This window comes from Pan paniscus, chromosome 9 (assembly GCF_029289425.2).
Source record: "Pan paniscus chromosome 9, NHGRI_mPanPan1-v2.0_pri, whole genome shotgun sequence".
Lineage (NCBI taxonomy): Eukaryota > Metazoa > Chordata > Mammalia > Primates > Hominidae > Pan > Pan paniscus.
Window position 1 is genome coordinate 68,220,733 of NC_073258.2, and position 19,351 is coordinate 68,240,083.

The 19,351-nt window shown below is 48.2% G+C and overlaps 1 long non-coding RNA gene and 1 pseudogene across 1 annotated transcript; one reads left to right on the forward strand and one right to left on the reverse strand.

Moving 5' to 3' along the window:
* Positions 1-1,973: 1,973 nt before the first annotated feature.
* On the reverse strand, positions 1,974-2,121 carry LOC117975165 (small nucleolar RNA U3; annotated as a pseudogene).
* A 9,673-nt stretch (positions 2,122-11,794) lies between these two features.
* Positions 11,795-18,527, forward strand: LOC129393386 (uncharacterized). Its single transcript, XR_008620216.2, has 3 exons — positions 11,795-14,955; positions 16,289-16,532; positions 17,233-18,527. It is a non-coding gene; the product is annotated as an uncharacterized LOC129393386 (long non-coding RNA).
* The last annotated feature ends 824 nt before the right edge of the window (positions 18,528-19,351 follow it).

The following is a 19,351-nucleotide window of genomic DNA, read 5'->3' on the forward strand; positions in this document are numbered from 1 at the left end:
CAAAATTGCAATATGATCTAGATATTAAAGAATGGAATGGTATCACCATTACATTTCCCAAATTTGATGGTTATGTAAGGGAGTTCTTACGAGATGCATGCTGAATGAAGTTTTTAGGGGTGAGGGACATAATGTTTACAACCTATTCTCAAATGATTTTAAGGAAATATATACACATATACACATATTACATATTCATATAAAAGAATGTGAACAATAAAACAAATGTGGCAAAAATTGGTGGATCAAGGTGAAGGGTATATGAGCATACATTGTACTACCCTTGCAACTTTCCGTAGGTATAAATTTTTTTCAAAATAAGTCCGGGCGCAGTGGCTCATGTCTGTAATCCCAGCACTTTGGGAGACCAAGGTGAGTGGATCACCTGAGGCCAGGAGTTCGAGACCAGCCTGACCAATATGGTGAAACCCCATCTCTACTAAAAATATAAAAATTAACAGAGTGTGGTGGCATGCGCCTGTAATCTCAGCTAACCAGGAGGCTAAGGCAGGAGAATCACTTGAACCTGGGAGGCAGAAGTTGCAGTGAGCCAAGATTGCGCCACTGCACTCCAGCCTGGGCCACAGAGGGAGACCCTGTCTCAGAAAAACAAAAAAACAAAACAAAATAAGAAATTAAGAAAATAAAGCAATATGATAACATCACAAAAAGAGAGGTAGCCAGACAGTATGTACCTCCTGATGGGAGCAACAGTACTATCTATAAAACATGCTTGCCCAAATAAGTCAAGGCTGCATTTTATCAAGCTTCTAGATCCAACCCCAATTTACAAGAACCCCTGGCGATGGATAAACATATCAAATCACACCATGGGGCTGCAACCAGCAAAATGCAGGTGTGGGGATCCCTACAGGACAAACAGCCCAACTTTTTTTTTTTTGAGACAGAGTCTCACTCTGGCTCGCTCTGTCACCCAGGTTGGAGTGCAGCAGCACAATCTCGGCTCACTGTGACTTCCACTTTCCGGGTTCAAGCGATTCTCCTGCCTCAGCCTCCCGAGTAGCTGGGACTACAGGTGCCCGCCACCATACCTGGCTAATTTTTGTATTTTTAGTAGAGACGGGGTTTCGCTATGTTGGCCAGGCTGATCTCGAACTCCTGACATCTGGTGATCCACCTGTCTCAGCCTCCCAGAGTGCTGGGATTATGGGCATGAGCCACCACGCCCGGCCACTTTATTTCAACAAATAAATTATGAAGAAAAAAGAGAGATGGGAAAGCTCTAGATGAAAAGAAACCTGACCTATTAACCAATTGCATTATTTCTATTTGGATATTAATTCAAACAAACTGCAAAAATAAAAAATAAAATATTTATGAGACATTTGGAACTTTGAACATTAACTAGAAATTGACCAGATATTTGATATTATAGAACTATTCCTTTTTTTAGGAGCAAAAATGATATAACAATTTATTTTTTCTTTTGAGATGGAGTCTCACTCACTCTGTCATCCAGGCTGGAGTGCAGTAGCACGATCTCGGCTCACTAACCTGCATCTCTTGGGTTCAAGCGAGTCTCGTGCTTCAGCCTCCCAAGTAGCTGGGATTACAGGTGTGCATCACCATGCCCGGCTAACTTTTTTTTTTTTTTTGAGACAGAGTCTCGCTCTGTCACCCAGGCTGGAGTGCAGTGGCGCGATCTTGGCTCACTGCAACCTCTGTCTCCCAGGTTCAAGCAATTCTCCCTCAGCCTCCTGAGTAGCTGGAACTACAGGCACGTGCCACCAAGCCCAGCTAATTTTTGGATTTTCTGTAGAGACAGGGTCTCACCATGTTGGCCAGGCTGGTCTTGAACTTCTGACCTCGTGATCCACCCACTTTGGCCTCCCAAAGTGCTGGGATTACAGGCGTGAGCCACCGCGCCTGGCCTAATTTTTGTATTTTTAGTAGAGACAGGGTTCACCATGTTGCCCAGGCAGTTCTCAAACTCCTGACCTCAAGTGATCCACCTACCTCAGCCTACCCAAGTGCTGGGACTACAAGTGTCAGCCACAGCATCTGGTCTATTTTTTCTTCTTAAAAAATGTTTTGCTTTATATGTTCAGAGAAACTTCTTTAGTAATAAACTATAGAAATGATCCTTGAAAGTACAGTCCTTATTTATTCCTAAAAAAAATTTTTTTGCTTGGTATAATAGTTATGCTGAGGCCAGGCACGGTGGCTGATGTCTGTAATCCTAGCACTTTGGGAGCCCAAGGCGAACGGATCATGAGGCCGGGAATTCAAGACCAGCCTGGCCAATATGGTGAAACCCCATTTCTACTAAAAATACAAAAATTAGCCGGGTGTGGTGGCAAGCGCCTGTAGTCCCAGTTACTCAGGAGGCTGAGGCAGAAGAATCGCTCGAACCCAGGAGGCAGAGGTTGCAGTGAGCCAAGATCGCGCCACTGCACTCCAGCCTGGGTGACAGAGCGAGACTCCGTCTCAAAAAAAAAAAAAAAAAAAAAAAAGTTACGCTGATAAAAGACTCCTCATCTTTTAGATTATTTTCCTTGTGATGAATGGAATAATCTAATGTCTGGGATTTGCTTCAAAGGTGAGGGAAATGGACGAGAATGTACATGAAGCAAGATCAGCTTGGGTGCTGGGTGGGGCTGGGAGTATCTAATTTTGTATATGTTCAAAATAGAGTGGGTTTTTTTGTTTGTTTTTGTTTTTTGAGACGGAGTCTCACTCTGTCACCCAGGCTGGAGTGCAGTGGTGTGATCTCTGCTCACTGCAACCTCTGCTTCCCGGGTTCCAGCAATTCTCCTGCCTCAGCCTCCTGAGTAGCTGGGACTAGAGGAACAACAGCCTTGTTCCAAAACTCACAAAGGGGCTCCATCTGATGGTGAAGATGCTTCCAAGATGTCTGTGAAGACTTTGCTCACAATTGTTCTATAAAACGTATTCAAGACCTAGCTACTCATGGATGGGGGCTGAGGCTGGAGCATTGCTTGAGCCCAGGAGTTCGAAGCTGCAGTGAGCTAAGAAGGTGGCACTTCCAGCACAGGCAATATGGCGAAACCCATCAAAAAATACAAAAAATGTAGCCCGGCATTGTGGTGCATGCCTGTAGTCCTAGCTACTTGGGAGACTGAGGTAGGAGGATCACTTGAGCCTGGGAGGTCAAGGCTGCAGAGAGCTGAGATCGCGTCACTGCACTCCAGCCTGGGCGACAGAGCAAGACCCTGCCTTAAACAACAATAATAACAATAACAAAACAAGGTCCCACTGCATTCATGCCTGGGTGACAGAGGAAGACCCTGTCCCTAAAAATAAATAAATAAATAAATATAAAATGCATCCAAACCAGGACTGTGGCTGTTAGTTCCTATTACTGCCGTTGTTGATGGTGACTATGCCTCACGGTGCAGGTATCACCTCCACCATACAGAAGAGGCCACGTGCTGTTCCAATGAGAACTCAGGACCCAGAGCCATCACCAGGAGAAGCAGAAGCTAAATGAGATGTTTAGAATTCCAGCCAGTCTCAGCTGTGGCAAGAGGGAGCACTTATCTCTGTATATTTGGACATCTGTGGGCGGTGTTTATTTGCTGGGAAGTCTGGGTCTCTTCCCCTGGGGCTGCTGGAAGCCATGGCAGCCGAAGGACACAAGCTGGAGGAGGGTCAGGAATGGGCAGCCTGAAGCAGACACTGAGGTCAGGCAGGGCGTGGTGGGTGAGAACTAACTGCAGACTCAGTGGTGCCAGAGGTGGCCTGGCCATAGGGAGGGCCCTGGGCAAAGCTTGGACAAGCATCTCTGGGCTTTGATTCTACATTTCAGCTGTTATGTGCAGGGTCACACAGACCCGGGTATGAATCTTGACTTTGCCACTTGCCAGCTCCAGTGTGGCTCATGGCTGGAAGATCCTGTGTTCTCATCTTTGAAAATGTCTCATCTACGACAATGTCGGGACCAAGCTTATGGGTTGTCCTGAGGGATCAGTGAGGTGACGTTTGGAAGCTCTTAGCACAGGGCTAGGTGTGCCAGGAGCACTTGAAACCTAGGGGCTGCCACCGCCACAGCTGCTGTCTTTTAGACGACAGATGTCCAGTTCTAACAAGACTGAATATGTCAAATTTCTGTATGAAAGGCACCATAAACACAGTAAAAGACAAGAGACAAGGGAATACAAGAGTAACTTACAGTAGAGAAGTCCGGGCGCGGTGGCTCACGCCTGTAATCTCAGCACTTTGAGAGGCTGAGGCAGGCAGATCACTTGAGGTCAGGAGTTCAAGACCAGCCTGGCCAACATGGTGAAACCAGGTCTCTACTAAAAATACAAAAGTTAGCTGGGCGTGGTGGCGGGCGCTTGTAATCCCAGCTACTTGGGAGGCTGAGGCAGGAGAATCGCTTTAACCCAGGAGGTGGAGGTTGCAGTGAGCCAAGATTGTGCCACTGCACTCCAGCCTGGGTGACAGAGCAAGACTCCCACTCGAAAAAAAATAAAAATACAGTGGAGAAGCCTGACAAATACTAGCTCAGCCAGGTGACTAAGGCCGACATCAGCAACATGAGGGTTACGATGAAAGAGGCACTTTCCCTCTATGATCTTTTCACCTAAAACCCATAAGCCTTCCCTAATCATGAGAAAGACAAATGCCAATTGAGGGACATTCTGCAAAACAGATGGCCGTCCTTCTCAAAACTGTCAAGGTCATTTAAAAAACAAACAAGGAAACCTGTAATCCCAGCTACTCAGGAGGCCAAGGTGGGAAGATCACTTAAGCCTGGGAGTTTGAGACCAGCCTGGGCAACATAGCAAAACCTCATCTATAAAAAATAAGTAAAATTTTAAAATGGTTTTAGACTTGGCCCGGTGGCTCATGCCTGTAATCCCAGCACTTTGGGAGGCTGAGGTGGGCCGATCACTTGAGGCCAAGAGCTCGAGGCCAGCCTGGCCAACATGGTGAAACCCCGTTTCTACTAAAAATACAGAAATTAACCTGGCGTGGTCGTGGGCGCCTGTAATCCGAGCTATTCAGGAGGCTAAGGCAGGAGAATTGATGGAACCCAGGAGGCAGAATTTGCAGTGAGCTGAGATCACCCCACTACACTCCAGCCCGGGCATCAGAGCAAGACTCCATCTCAAAAAAAAAAAAAACCCAAAGCTGGGTGTGGTTGCTCACGCCTGTAATCCTAGCACTTTGGGATGCCCAGGCAGGCAGATCACCTGAGGTCAGGAGTTTGAGACCAGCCTGGCCAACATGGTGAAACCCCGTTGCTACCAAAAATACAAAAATTAGCCAGACATGGTGGTGCACACCTGTAATCCCAGCTACTCGGGAGGCTGAGGCAGGAGAATCGCTTGAACTCAGGAGGTGGAAGTTGCAGTGAGCTGAGACTGTGACACTACCCTCCAGCCTGGGCGACACAGGGAGAATCCGTCTCAAAAACACAACAACAACAAAAAACAAAACCCAAAACAAAAAACAAAACCAAAAAAAGGTTTTAAATGAGGATAGCCGAAAAACTGTCACAACCAAGAGGAGCTTAAGGAGACATGATGAGTAAATGTAATGTGGTGTCCTGGGGGGGACCCTGGGACAGAAAAAGGACATGTGTGGTAGATGCATCTGACGCCAATAATGTAAGCATACCCTGAGAAAGACGTAAGAAACACGCGTGACGGTCCTGAGCTAAGGAATCTGAGAGTGGCCACTCTAGAGATTCACCCCTTATCTATGAAGAACCCTTGGCCCATCCCTTGGAACTCAGGTCATGTACAGGGTCAAGGCCCTTTTGCTTTGGGTTAGGTGGAGGTTGCTAAGTAAAAATGCTATATAAACTGCATGCCGTTTATAAACAGTAGCAGTTCTCTTGTCCAGCCTGCTGCCACTGGACTGTCCTCGTATGTAAGTCCCCCTCAATCAGCCCTGTGTCTCAGCCAGGTGTGGTGGCTCGCACCTATAATCCCAGCACTTTGGGAGGCTGAGTGGGAGGATTGCTTCAGCCTAGGAGTTCAAGACCAGCCCTGGAAACTCAGTGAGACTCCATCTCTACAAAAAATTAAAAAACTTAGCTGGGTGTAGTGGCATGCACATGTAGTTCTAGCTACTCGGGAGGCTGAGATGGGAGGATCACTTGAGTCCAGGAGGATGAGGCTGCCGTGAGCAGTGATCATGCCACTGCACTCCAGGTTGGGCAACAGAGCAAGACCTTGTCTCAAAAAAATAAATAAAAATAAATAAATAAATAAATAAATAAATAAACCCTATGTCTCATTCCCTGCCTCCAGGTCTCTTCTTCAGCCTCTTGGACACAGTGCCATCGCTATTGGCATCAATAGGGGTCAGGCACGACAGGACAGTAGGTAAAAACTAAGGAAATCAGAATAAGTTACGGACTTAGCAATAATGTATCAATATTGGTTCATTAACTGTGACAAATGTATAATAATAACAAAATAATAATAGAGGAAGCTGGGTGTGGGCTATATGGGAACTGTCTACTATCTTTGTGATTTTTCTGTCAATCTAAAACTATTCTAAATTAAATAATATACTAAAAAAGAAAACAGACAAGAGACAGCCTGGGAGAAAATACAAGGACACTTCATCTATACAAAAAATAAACAAAATTAGCCGGGCGTGGTTGCATCCGCCTAGAGTCCCACCTACTCAGAAGGCTGAGGTGGGAGGATCCCTTGAGTTCAGGAGGTTGAGGCTGCAGTGAGGAGAGCATTTATAGGCAGAAAACATAAGAATGCCTATAATTTTTTTTTTCAGATGGAGTCTCGCTTTGTCGCCAGGCTGGAGTCCAGTGGCACGATCTCGGCTCACTGCAACCTCCGCCTCCTGGGTTCAAGCGATTCTCCTGCCTCAGCCTTCCGAGTAACTGGGATTACAGACACCCGCCACCACGCCCAGCTAAATTTTGTATTGTTAGTAGAGACGGGGTTTCACCATGTTGGCCAGGATGGTCTCAATCTCTTGAGTCATGATCCACCCACCTCGGCCTCCCAAAGTGCTGGGATTACAAGCGTGAGCCACTGCGCCCGGCCTATAATTTTTTTTTTTAACCCAGTAGAAAACAATCCAGCAGGAAAATGGGCAAAGGAAGGAAATGGCAAGTTCACAGAGGAGAAGACAAACAGGTCAATACACACATGAAGAGATGCCTGACCACCCTGTCATCAAAGAATGCAAATGAAAACAACAATAAACCATCATTTCTCCCAATGAGATTGGTAAAAGTTAGAGAAAATTGATGACGTCCCGTGTTGAAGAGGGCGTGGGGAGATGAGTGGTGTAGGCAGATAAAATGGTACCACCTTTGGAGGAGGCAATTTGGCTATAAGTTTTCTTTTCTTTTTCTTTTTTCTTTTTTCTTTTTTCTTTTTTTTTTGTGAGACAGAGTCTTGCTCTGTTGCCCAGGCTGGAGTGCAGTGGCACGATCTTGGCTCACTGCAACCTCTGCCTCCCTGGTTCAAGCAATTCTCATGCTTCAGCCTCTGAAGTAGCTGGGACTATAGGAGTGTGCCACCAAGCAACAAGGGGACCAAAGAAATCATTGCTCAGCTTTGGGTTTGACCTGATCTGCACCATGCCTGGCTAATTTTCGTATTTTTAATACAGACGGGGTTTCACTGTGTTGACCAGGCTGGTCTCGCTCTCCTGACCTCGTGATCCACCTGCCTCAGCCTCCCAAAGTGCTGGGATTACAGGCATGAGCCATCACGCCCAGCCTATGACTTTTAAGATAAAAATGCACATACCCAGTGTGTTCCTTGCTGCATTATTTGTAATAACAAAAACCAGAAACAACCTTAGTCCATCAATAGGAGACTAGGATGCACATACACAATGAAATACTCTGCGAATGACAAAAAAGCCTGAGGTGCGTTTACAGTGCAAATAGAGCAATGATCCCCGTTAACACTGTGCAGCACTCATGTGCCAGCCTCTCTCAAAATGTAATTTTCACAACTCTGTGAGTTAATTACTATTATTATCCCCATTTTACAGATGAGAAAAACTGAGGCAGAGAGGGGTTAAGTAACTTTTTCAAGATTGCACACTTAATAAATAGCAGAGTGAGGATTTGAACCCAAGTAAGCTGCTTTAAACAACAACAGGCTGGGTGCAGTGGCTGAGGCCTGTAATCTCAACACTTTGGGAGGCCAAGGTGGGAGGACCCCTTGAGTCCAGGAGTTCAAAACTAGCCTGGGCAATATGGTGAGACACCCATCTCTACCAAAAAAAAAAATTTTTTTTTAATTAGCTGGACATGGTGGTACACACCTGTAGTCGCAGCTACTTGGAAGCCCGAGGCAGAAGGATCTCTTGAGCCTGGAAGGTTGAGACCAGCCTGGGCAACATAGCAAGACATTGTCTCTACAAAAAAAAAAAAAAAAAAAAATTAGCCGAGCATGGTAGCACATGCCTGTAGTCCCAGCTACTTGGGAGGCTAAGGAGGGAGGATCCTTTGAACACAGGAGTTCGAGGCTACAGTGAGCTATCATCACGCCACTGCACTCCAACCAGGGTGATGGAGTGAGGCCCTGTCTCACAAAAATAAAAATAAAAACCACGACCACCAACTATATACACTCACACACACACACACACACGTACTCACACACACGTACCCACTCAAATCTGTGTGCATATGCTTACATATATGCAAATACATAAACAACACCTGAAAGGTCTCCACAGCCCAGCAACCTGATAAGCATCTTACCTTTCCAGGGCAAAGCGGGAGGATGGGGGAGTGGATAAGACTTTGACCGGATCTGCATGAACGAGTATTATTTTGATCCTGTGGGGTTTTTTTGTGTTTTTCCTTTCATTCTTCTCTTCCCTGCAGCTGCCCCACCCGCAGCACAGAGACACTGGCCACTGGACCAGCTCTCCCAGCACTACCTCCTGGGAGGGCGGATGCAGGGGAACAAAGAAGTCGTTGCTAAGCTATGCGTTTCAAATTAGACTTTTTCAAAGCCCACAGCAGGAACAATGGCCTTGAGAACAAGCCTCCCATGTAGGAGCCTTTCATGGCTGGGCTGTTGAGGGAGAAGAGGTTTGTTGAGAAAAGAGCTACAGGCTCACAGCCAAAGGTGTACAGCAGCCACATAGGAATAGAAGAAGCTGGGGGCAGGTAGGCACATTTTCCTGTTTCTGAGGTAGCCTGAGGCCTTGCCCCAACCCGACATTCTCTCCATGCTCACCTCCCCGGGCCCTGCCCCCGGGAGTGCTGAGTGCCTTCAAGCCCCTGGGAGAATAACTTAGCCATGCCCGAAAAACCAGAAATAAAAAAATAAAACCAGAAAGGTCAGGAGGCTGAGTCTGGGTCCTCAGGCCTCAGGAAACTGCAGGGGGACCCCTGCCACCACCCTTGTATCCCATGGAGACGGAAGGGCTTCTAAATGTTTCTCGAGCCTCATAAGTATGGGAGAGGGTTGCAGGACTAGAGGACCTGGCACCAGGAGGGGAGGCCGCTGCCCGCCCTCATGTGGCCTGCCTACCTGTTAACAGAGGTCTCGTCAGACCCTGGCCAGCAGGGACAAAGGCCAATGTCCAGGAGCTGAGAGGCAAGAGGCCCTCAGGGGAAGGACAGAGAAAGGTGTGGGGACTAGGTGCCCCCTTCCTAATGCTAGGACCAACTTAAACCTGCGGTGCTTGGCTCTGCCCTGGGACAAGAGGATAAGGGGCAGGGAGAAAAACTGGTTTCATGAAATTCAGTGGGTTGACAAAATACAATAGAATCAAGTCAAGTAACAGAGTATTACTTTATGAAACTTTTGCTACATGATTATTGATTAAATGTTGTGCTGGTTTCAAAGTGCACTGGATTTCCCACTGTTAGTCAAGGCCAAAAATATGGGAAAAATTTTCTCAAAGACTACAAAAAGTCTCTGTGTAGGTCAGGCTGGTGAGATGAGTTTGGTTATTAGAGAGTTAGAAAAGGTTACGTTTTTCATACCAATTCTTATCTTTAGGATCTTAAACTACAGCCATTTGTTTGATTTTTGGCACAGTGAGGATATAAGTGTATTACTTCTGTAATTTAAAAATGTTACTGGCCTTGTTCGGTGGCTCACACCTGTAATCCCAGCACTTTGGGAGGCCAAAGTGGACAGATCACCTGAAGTCAGGAGTTCGAGACCAGCCTGACCAACATGGCGAAACCCTGTCTCTACTAAAAATGCAAAAATAATTAGCCAGGAGTGGTGGCAGGTGCCTGTAATCCCAGCTACTCCGGGAGCCAAGGCACAGAACTGCTTGAATTCGGGAGGCAGAGGTTGCAGTGAGCTGAGATCACGCCACTGCACTCCAGTCTGAATGACAGAGCAAGACTGTCTCAAAATAAATAAACGAATAAATAAATAAATAATGTTACTGAATGCCCCTGACATCAAAAATGGACTAGTGGTTCCAACAGGCACAAGGTTGGCCATTGTGATAGGGGATGGTAGGAGCTCTAATTGGTTAAGATAAAGGCATATATAAAGGACTCTGAACCCAGCCATGGGGGCAACGGGCAGTGGGTAGGAATGGCATGTGAGATGAAGAGGGGTCTCAGCCGAGTTGAGTATGAGTTAGGCAGATGGGGAAAGCACTATCGAGGCAGATGACAAAGTTCTGGAGGGCATGAGATCTCCCTGTCCAGTGGAGTACAGTGTGTAGCCCCATCCTCCTCCAGGCTGGCCCTAAAATGCTGTGTCAAACAAGGTCCATGATAGACTGGGTAGGGCAGGCAAGTGTCCAAAGCAAGGTAACCAGAGGTCAACCCCAAAGGGCAGTGCCAACAGGGAGATCCAAGGCATGGGCACCGGGCGAGGCACAGGGTGCAAGGTCGGTGTTAGGACTTCATGTGTCCCCCAAAATCCACGTTAAAGCTCTACCCCAATGTGACTATTTTTGGAAATAAGGCTTTTCAGAGGTAATTAAGGTTAAACAAGGTCATAAGAGTGGGGCTGTAATCCAACAAGACTGGTGTCCTTATAAGAGGAAGAGGCGGCCGGGCGCGGTGGCTCACGCCTGTAATCCCAGCACTTTGGGAGGCCGAGGCGGGCGGATCACAAGGTCAGGAGATCGAGATCATCCTGGCCAACATGGTGAAACCCCGTTTCTACTAAAAATACAAAAATTAGCTGGGCATGGTGGCTCGTGCCTGTAATCCCAGCTACTCAAGAAGCTGAGGCAGGAGAATCACTTGAACCAGGGAGGCGGAGGTTGCAGTGAGCCGAGATCGCACCACTGCACTCCAGCCTGGCAACACAGCAAGACTCTGTCTCAAAAAAAAAAAAAGAAAGAAAGAAAGAAAAGAAAAGAAAAGAAAAAAAAGAGGAAGAGGCTCCACGAGGCAAAGAGAAAAAGGCCAGGTGAGGACATAGGGGAGGGCAGCCCTCTACAAGCTAGGAAGAGGGCAGAAACCAACCCTGATGGCATCTTGATCTTAGATTTCCAGTCTCCAGAGCTGTGAGAAAATAGATTTTTGCTGTGTAAGCCATCCAGTCCACGCTGTTTTGTTATGGCAGCCCCAGCAGACTAATATTGTCAGGTTGGGAATAATGACTCAAGATGGCTCAAGGAGAAAGGCAGGACCAGGTATATAATTTGCAGGGCCTCGTGCCAAATGAAAACGCTGGACTCCCTGTTCAAAAATTATTGAGAATTTCAAGGCACTTTGGGAGGCTGAGGCAGGAGGATCACTTGAGCCCAGGAGTTTGAGACCAGCCTGAGTAACACAGTGAGATCTCATCTCTACAAAAATTTTTTTAATTAGCTGGGTGTGGTGACACGCACCTGTTGTCCCAGCTACTCAGGAGGCTGAGGCAGGAGGATCCCTTGAACCCCGAAGGTTGAGACTGCAATTGTCAGAGGTGTTTGAACCAGAGCAACTCCATCTTGAGTAGGGGCTTGGTAAAATATGGCTGAGACTTACTGGGCTGCATTCGCAGGAGGTTAAGGCATTCTTAGTCACAGGATGAGACAGGAGGTCGGAACGAGATACGGGTCATAAAGACCTTGTTGATAAAACAGGTTGCAGTAAAGAAGCCGGCAAAAACCCACCAAAACCAAGATGGCGATGAGAGCGGCCTCTGGTCGTCCTCACTGCTACGCTCCCATCAGCGCCGTGACAGTTTACAAATGCCATGGCAATGCCAGGAAGTTACCCTATGTGGTCTAAAAAGGGGAGGCATGAGTAATCCACCTCTTGTTTAGCATATAATCAAGAACTAATCTCATGCCTGTAATCTCAGCACTTTGGGAGGCCGAGGCAGCCAGATCACTTGAGATCAGGAGTTCGAGACCAGCCTGGCCAACATGGTGAAACCCTGTTGCTACTGAAAATACAAAAAATTAGCCAGGTATGGTGGTGCACACCTGTAATCCAGCTACGCAGGAGGCTGAGACAGGAGAATTGCTTGAACCCGGGAGGCGGAGGTTGCGGTGAGCCGAGATCGTGACACTGCATTCTAGCCTGGATGACATAGTGAGACTCCTTCTCAAAAAAAAAAAAAAAAAAAAAAAAAAGGACCGTAAAAATGGGCAACCAGCAGCCCTTGGGGCTGCTCTGCATATGAAGTAGCCATGCTTTTGTTTCTTTACTTTCTTAATAAACTTGCTTTCACTTTATAGACTCATCCCAAATTCTTTCTTGTGCAAGATCCAAGAACGTTCTCTTGGGGTCTGGACTAGGACCCATATCCGGTAACACCATGGGCGGTGATTGCGCCACTCAACTCTAGCCTAGAGCAACAGAGATAGATCCTGTCTCGACAAAAAAAAAAAAAAAAAAAGAGAGAGAGAGAATTTTAAGACAGCAACAGCAGAGCATTAACCATGTACTGGGCCCTGTGTGCAAGCTCAGGTTTTACACCTGTGAAGCCAACCCTAAAGAGAGGTTCAGGATGGAGGCCTTGAACTAGATACAGAGGTCAGGGGTCCGTGCGTAATGCAGGCTGGAGTCCTCATATGTGCTCATGCACAGAGGTAGGCACGCATATAACCAGTTCAAACAGCAAGCAGAACACAAGCAGAGACAGGAAAAGCGAAGTGAAGAATGAGCAGCCATCAGAGATGCATTCTTAGCTGTCACTATCCCTCACTCTACCCCTTGTCAAGGGCAGGCTTCAGCAGCCATGTTCGTATGTATCACGTGACCCCCTCTCTCGGTCACTGTGGGTTGGAGGAGGGCTGATCACCTGACCCAAGTCAGCCAATCAGAGCTCTCTCCTGACACTGGCTCAGGTTGAAGTTCTAGAAAATGTTAATTGGGGGAGCTGTGGCTGGCAGAGAAGGAAAAAGGAAGCTGAAGGGCACTTGGGCTCATAATGGTCTCTCCAACCCTGATCCTGTCCTTTATGGACATTTGGCAGCGCTGCTGCCTTGAGGTGCCTTGCAATGCTTTATCTTTTTGTTAAAGCCACCTCTGTTGCTTCAGCCAGCTTGAGCGGGTTTCTGTTACTTGCTAGGGGTTGGGAAGGCTTAGCCGACGAAGGGAAAATGAGTCAGGTCCTGAAGGATGAGCAAGTTACGGGAGTGGGCCTCATGGTGAGGGAGTGGACTTCCTGATGGGGTTAAGGGCGTCTGAACACCTGGGAGGCAAGTTGAGGCCAAGACCTGGGGTGATGGAGAGGCAGGGTAGGCTACCCAGTGAGTAGGAGGCCGAAGGAACCACAGCAGGGCTCCAGATCTCCTGGCCCAGAGGGGCTGGGACGGGAAGCCCAGAAGACACTCATCCCTAAGGGAAGCCTGAGACTGAGGAACTCCCATGCCCTGCGTCGGGCTCGTGGGCGAAGGGCCTTCCCAGGGACTGCACCATGGCCTGTCCCCAGCCTTACCCAGGGGCCTCCCTCTCAGGCTCTGCAGGACCCAGGGGTCACAGCTGTGTGGGGTGCTCCACTGAACACTTCCTTCAAACTCCTTCAGGTTTGCTATTTTTATCTGCGGAGTTCTCAGTTCCTGAGTGGGAGGCAATAATAAAAGGGAGTGGGTGGGGAGGAGGAATTCGTATATTTCTTTTCTTTTTTATTTATTTATTTGTTTATTTTGAGACAGAGTTTCACTGTTGTTGCCCGGGCTGGAGTGCAACAGGGCGGCCTCGGCTCACTGCAACCTCCGCCTCCCGGGTTCAAGCGATTCTCCTGCCTCAGCCTCCAGAGTAGCTGGGCTTACAGGCATGTGCCACCATGCCCGGCTAATTTTGTATTTTTAGTAGAGACGGGGTTTCCCTACATTGGCCAGCCTGGTCTTGAACTCCTGAACTCAGGTGATCCACCCTCCTTGGCCTCCCGAAGTGCTGGGATTACAGTGTGAGCCACTGCACCCGGGCCTATTTTTTAAAAAGTGGATTTGGAAAGAGGGTTTTTTCCTTTTCATTTTTGACAAGGAGCACTTCCTTCCTGATCCTGAGGAAGCCCTAACTTTTTTTTTTTTTTAAGACAGAGTCTCGCTCTGTCACCCAGGCTGGAGTGCAATGGCCTGATCTCGGCTCAGTGCAACCTCCGCCTCCCGGGTTCAAGCGGTTCTCCTGCCTCAGCCTCCCGAGTAGCTGGGACTAGAGGCGCGTGCCACCACGCCCGGCTAATTTTTGTATTTTTAGTAGAGACAGGGTTTCGCCATGTTTGCCAGCCTGGTCTTGAACTCCTGAACTCACGTGATCCGCCTGCCTCAGCATCCCAAAGTGCTGAGATTACAGGCTTGAGCCATCGCACCCGGCCAGGAAGCCCTTCTTAATCTGATTTTTCCTCCTTTCAGTTCTTTTATTCACTGCTAATTCATCAACTCTTTACTATTACTTGTTACTATTGGTTTGAATCCCACCTCTGTCACCTGCTGGTGTTTATTCTTGGCTACATTTCTTCTTTTTTTTAGAGACAAGTTCTTGCTCTGTTGCCCAGGCTAAGTGCAGTGTCGTGATCATAGCTCTTTGCAGCCTCAACCTCCTGTGCTCAAGTGATCCTCCCACCTTGGCCTCCAGAGTATCTAGGACTACAGGTGTGAGATGGCTACATCTCTCTTTTTTTTTCTTTTTGAGACAGAGTCTCACCCTGTTGCCCAGGCTAGAGTGCAATGGCATGAGCTCGGCTCACTGCAACCTCCACCTCCTGGGTTCAAGTGATTCTCCCACCTCAGCCTCCTGAGTAGCTGGAATTACAGGCATGCGGCATCATGCCCGGCTAATTTTTGTATTTTTGTAGAGACGGGGTTTCAACCATGTTGGTCATGAACTCCTGACCTCATGTGATCCGCCCGCCTCAGCCTCTCAAAGTGCTGGGATTACAGGCGTGAGCCACTGCACCCAGCCTGGCTACATTTCTTAACCTCTCTGTACCTCAGGTTCCGAATGTGTAACCTGTGGGCTGATAAAGGAACCTTGGTGATAAAGAGTCCTGGGAGGATTGAATGAGCCAATATGTGTAATGCACTGAGAATGGTGCCAGGTATATAAGGACTTCATGCATGTGGGTTCTTGGGGCTTTTGTTGTTGTTTTGAGACAAGGTCTGGCTCTGTCGCCCAGGCTAGAGTACAGTGCATCTTGGCTCCCAGGCCCAAGCGATCCTCCACCTCAGCCTCCCGAGTAGCTGAGACCGCAGGCATGTGCTACCACGCCTAGCTAATTTTTGTATTTTTTGTAAAGATGGGGTCTCACTTTGTTGTCTAGGCTGGTCCTGAACTCCTGCGCTTAAGTGATCCCCATGCCTTGGCCTCCTGAAGTGCTGGGGTTACAGGCGTGAGCCACTGTGCCCCGACCTTGATTGATTTTTTTTTCTTTTTTTTGAAAAAGGCTGGAGGGCAGTGGCTCGATCTTGGCTCTGCAACCAGTACCTCCCAGGCTCAAGCAATTCTCATGCCTCAGCCTCCCAAGTAGCTAGGACTACAGGTATGTGCCCCCACACCTGGCTAATTTTTGTATTTTTAGTAGAGACTGGGTTTCACCATGTTGGCCAGGCTGGTCTCGAACTCCTGGCCTAAAGTGATCCACCCACCACAGCCTCCGAAAGTGCTGGGATTATAAGCGGGAGCCATTGTGCCCAGCCCCAGCCCTTGATTTAAATACTGACAAAGCACCTGCTATATGCTGGGCCTGAAGGCTAGAGAGATGAATAAGACACCTCATGTCTGCTTCAAGTTCCCAGCATCTAGTAGGAACAGGCACAGGAACAAATAATTCCAGGACAGACACTATAAATGTGTTAGAAGGAGAGTCCAGCTATTGTGGGAAAGGGGAGTGAGTGGCTTGCTGGAGCATTTATGGAAGTCTTCATGGGAGAGTTTTTTGTTTGTTTGTTTGTTTGTTTTGAGACGGAGTCTCGCTCTGTCGCCCAGGCTGGAGTGCAGTGGCGCGATCTCAGCTCCATGGGAGAGAGTTTGAAAGGATGAAGAGTTTACATCCTCTGGAAAGAAGCAAATAGAAGGCATTCCAGGCAAAAGGAACTGCATCGAGTAAAAGCATGGAGGCAAGAAAGGGCTTGGTGTGTTTGAGAAACAGTGAGTAGGGCATGGTGGTGGCAGAAGCTTAAAGTGTATGGCCCGTGGACAGTGACAGCCGGACAGGAAGCTGAAGTGACAGGTGAGAAAACACTGAAACCATCTGACCTTTGATTTCTGGCTTTACGGAGACATGTAGAGAAAAGGTTTTGTCCCTCCCAGGCTAGAAAAAGACAGAACTGAGTCCTAGGGATTACCCTGAAGCAGCATCTCCACTCATCCACTCTGCCCCACAGCAACATCTGTGCCATTTCTCTCCCAGACTCCCTCATGGTGAGCCGGGTGGTGACAGTGTGACTTCTGGAGCGAGCCACCTTGCCCAGGTCCAGGCTCCAGCTCTAACATGCTGGGCCCCAAGGGCCGGGCAGGAGAGATTGCAGCCAAGACAGGGGTAGTGTCCAGACAGTGGACAGCATGATGTAGCCAAGCCCCAGTAACCCTCGGGTCCCCCCACCCCTCCCTGGGCTCTGTGCCCAACCCTGAGCTCATGCCCCTTCATCTTGCCAGGCCTGTTCCAGCTGCGTGTTAACTGGCTGCCCAGTACCCTGCTGGTGACACCTGCCACCACCTCCAAATGCCTTCTGTGGCTGCCCTACATCCTGCTTATGCCAGTGAGGCCCTGGGACCTGTCCCTAGGCAGCCTGGGAAAGGGCAGCTTCCAGATGTGGCTCAGAGCCTGGGGAGGGGTCAGGAGATGCGTTCCTGTGGTTCTTCTGGTTGTCCTGTGTGAACAGGCGTCTGTCGCTGATGGTGCCCACACCTTTTTTTGTCTTGACTCCTAGAACAAGTTGAACCAAAGGAATTCCAGACCTGGGAAAGTGGAGAAAGAATTTTGGGGTCAGAGCCGTTTAAGACTTTGCCTAGGGCCTGGGTCTTCTTTCTCCTAAAGGCCTCAACCCACAGCACGCCACACAAATATGTCACATAACACACAAACACACATCATATTTCACAGTAAGTAGAATTCTTTATCACACTATATTCAGGTGCAGTATTCTAGTTGACAACATATTTGTGCACGGTCAATATTAACTTTAGCTAGGTGCAGTAGAACCTACCCGTAGCCCCAGCTTCTTGGGAGGCTGAGGGGGAGGGTCATCTGAGCTCAAGAGTTTGAATCCAGCCTGGGCAACATAATGAGACCCCCATCTCTAACAAAATGAAATGAAATAATAAAGTGTATGTATATTAACTTTGATTTTCTTTTCTTTTTTTTTTTGAGATGGACTTTTGGTCTTGTCACCCAGGTTGGAATGCAATGGCACGATCTTGGCTCACTGCAATCTCCACCTCCTGGGTTCAAGCAATTCTCCTACCTCAGCCTCTTGAGCAGCTGGGATTACAGGCGCGTGCCACCATATCCGGCTAATTTTTGTATTTTTAGTAGAGATGAGGTCTCACCATGTTGGTCAGGCTGATCTCGAACTCCTGACCTCAGGTGATCGGCCCACCTGGGCCTCCCAAAGTGCTGGGATTACAGGCGTGAGCCACTGCGCCCGGCCTGATTTTCTTTTCTTATTTGGAAGCCAATCATTGTCCCCAGATGGCAGGCATTGCCGGCTCTTTCCACACTGGGTCTGAGGCAGTAGGCTATGAAAACGCTTCCACAGAGGCTCTTGGTATCTGCCCAGTTTCCTCTGCTTGGACTGTCTTTTCCCACCCACCTTGCCTGGCTGATGCCTGATCATCTTTCAGGTCTTGGTTTTGTTTTTTGTTTGTTGTTTGGTTTTTGTTTTGTTTTTTTGAGACAGAGTCTTGCTCTGTCGCCCAGACTGGAGTGCAGTGGCACAATCTCGGCTCACTGCAACCTCTGCCTCCCGGGTTCAAGCGATTCTCCTGTCTCAGCCTCCCGAGTAGGTGGGATTAATGGCGCCCACCACCACGTCTGGCTAATTTTTTATTTTTAGTAGAGACAGGGTTTCACCATGTTAGCCAGACTGGTCTCAAACTCCTGACCTTGTGATCCACCCCCCTCGGCCTCCCAAAGTGCTGGGATTACAGGTGTGAGCCACTGCGCCCGGGCCAGGTCTTGGTTTAAAAGTCGCCTCCAGCCAGGCATGGTGGCTCACGCCTGTAATCCCAGCACTTTGGGAGGCCGAGGCGGGCGGATCACCTGAGGTCAGGAATTCGAGACCAGCCTGGCCAACATGGCGAAACCCTGTCTCTACTAAAAATACAAAAATTAGCCAGGCGTGGTGGTGTGTGCCTGTAATCCCAGCTACTGGGGAGGCTGAGGCAGGAGAATCGCTTGAACCCGGGAGGCGGAGGTTGCAGTGAGCTGAGATTGCATCACTGCACTCCAGCCTGGGTGATAGAGTGAGGCTCCATCTCAAAAAATTTTTAAAAATAATAATAAATAAATAAAAGTCACCTCCTCCAAGAAACCCTCTCTGAAGCTCTCCCACCTCAGACTGACTGAGCTATCCCACCTTTGTGCTGCCACATCACACTGCCTTGTAACTTCTTGGCTACGAGTTGGCCTCTTCCATCAGATTATGAGTCCAAGAGGGTAGGGTCTGTCTCATTCATTGGCCCTCAGACCAGCATCCCTCTTAAAATGTAAGTGCTTATAAATATCAGCAGGGAAACGAGGCAAAAGAACCTTGAAGTCAGCACTGGGGCTGGTTCTGTATCCACCTTAAAATGCTAAGAGCTGTCACATTTCAGGGTCTCATTTCAGCGTCTCACTCATCTAGGAGGTTGGCACGGTTATTAACTACATTTTGCAGTTGAAGAAACTGAGGCACAGAGAAGGTAAGAAACTAATCCAAGGTCACACAGTGACTTTAGTGTTCTTAACCACACGTGCTGTGTCAGAGATTTAGCATGAAGTAACCACGCACTGAAAGGGGGCTGTTGTGTTTCTTCCTTCAAATGGAGGGGACTGTGAAGAGAGAAGGC